Below are 2356 nucleotides of genomic sequence, written 5' to 3' on the forward strand. Positions count from 1 at the left end.
ATATATATAAATATAAATAAAATATTCCCTTAGGACTATTTCACTAGTCAAATAATTAAAGTTGAAGATTAGATTGCCTTTACCAATATTAGACAATAGTCTAATATCTTATTGAATAAACACAATCTTTATTGTGAACTAATATAATTTACATAACCAGCTAGTATTAATGTTAAGCAGCAGCATCTAAATTATTGTTTTTATTATACCTTGTGAACCACGTTTAGTGAAGTCTAATAACTAGAGGTGTGCCGATCGATCGGCCACCGATCATAATCGGCCGATTTCCGTGAAAAAGTGTATGATCGGTGATCGCCGATCAAGGTCTCTTGTTGCCGATCACACAAACTGATCACCTGCTTCTCATTTTGCATCCTGCCTGTGCAGCTGGTCTCCTCTTTCCTTCACACTGCGCAAGAGCGCAGCAACAAATCCTAAGCGATGCCGTGTGGAATAACGCACTGAGTGAATGGGGGAAGTTTGCGTGTTGCGGCGGAAAATTGAAGCAGGTCAAAATGCATCAACACGACGAATCTAATATGGCATAAAAACAATGCCATACTTGACGGAGCTCGGCTACATCGAGGCTCACTGCAGTAAAAAGACATATGGAGGATCAGATAGCAGGTAAAGCAGCGCACAGCTACAAACACTCACCCGGATTAGCATGACGGTCAGAAAGCTAAACAAATAACCCGCAAAATAATTTCAGTCTTCGAGCCACGCCTAGACGAAGTAATCGTTTCTCAATAGCCGAGAGTTCAGACCTTCTGTATGAAGCAAAGCGTAGAACCGGAGGCTGGTTATTACCAGGCTAGGACTTTGAAGGTGTAGGCTGACTTTGTACAGGCAGAAGTTAGGAGGGAGAAGCGTGGAGATGAAGATAATCCAGGATATAAAAGAAGAGTTAAGTACCAGACATGGAAACCTAACCAAGGATGAACCTATGCGAATGCTAATGAAACAAAACACTCTGGGATCAGAAATTAGCCTCAAGAGGTCAGTAACTAAATGTGATAAAGAGAATCACATTTAATGATAGTTTACCACTATAGCGTGGACAGAAGACTGGAAATCATCCGGGTTCTCCGCCACTCCTTTATAGCAGCTTTTGATGAGCTCAGACAAGCAGCAAGTGGAGTCAGTCAGCTTTTTCTGCAAGCGAGATAACAACACACACCTCAGGCAGATATGGCATACATGGTCAAGCTCCTTTGTATATATCTAAATTATTGAAGCCTCATGCTCCACCTCGAGCTCACAGGTCCTCAAACCAAAATCTACTCCAGGTCCCTAGGACTAGGTATAAAGCTCCAGGGATGACTCTTTCCACACTGCTGCACTTCAACTTTGAGAGTCTTTACCCATTTTAAAAAGCAGCTGAAATCATTTTTTATTAAATGTACTTTTCCTTTGCATTTGATTATATGTGCCATTTAATTTCCTCTCCATCTACTAATTAAATTATCTTATAAGTATTGCCAGTGAAAGAAGTTAACTTTACTGCGTACTTCTGTAATGTGCAAGTAGGTGAACGTTTTTACACATAATAGTTTCAAAGAATTCTTGGAAAGGACACTGAAGCTAACGCAGCCCATCAACGGAGTGATTTATTATTTATCGATCCGTGCACACTTCTGAATGTGATTTGTGATGTGAAAGTGCTTTGAAAGGCAGATAAGACAAGTAAACGGTAAATAACAACAGAGCATTTATTTGTTGAGACACGAGAAAGCATTTCTCCWTTCTAACAGAGTATGTCAATGTAATCACCATAGGTGAAAAATAGCAGGATTGTTTCGCATACAGCCACATTCCTCCTGCTTCATCAGATCATAGTCTTCAAAATCACTGCCATGAACTGGTTACTGAGCTTATATATTCAAARGAYTTAATGGATTTGGAAATGGAATATTGATTTGAATGGAATCTATGAAGGACTGCTCATATATTCAACCATAATGAAGGCTCTAGAATTAGATGAAGGCTATTGTACAAGTGGAGCAGGTCTTTTTAGGTCGATCACTTCAACTGGAGMAAAATCCTCTTTAGAAGAACAATAATGAACTGACTGTGTGTAAGCTTTATGTACGGCCATGTTTTTTTCTGTAATTATTTGAAGAAATAAGCAATTATAGCCTTCAATAATCGCATAATCACAGAAGGTGTTTGTGGACAACAACGGTCGATGAACGAGTTAAGTAAAGAAGAAAGTGAAACGGAGAGAAACTGTTTCTGTTGTGAAGGGTAACCTGGAAGCTGGACAAAACGCAGACAGGAGAATGGGACTGTCGTTGAATTATGATGTAATGGAAAAAATTTGGAAAAATTAGACTGGAAAACACTACAGGATAAC

The sequence above is a fragment of the Poecilia reticulata genome, linkage group LG9 (genome assembly GCF_000633615.1).
Source record: "Poecilia reticulata strain Guanapo linkage group LG9, Guppy_female_1.0+MT, whole genome shotgun sequence".
NCBI classification, from domain to species: domain Eukaryota; kingdom Metazoa; phylum Chordata; class Actinopteri; order Cyprinodontiformes; family Poeciliidae; genus Poecilia; species Poecilia reticulata.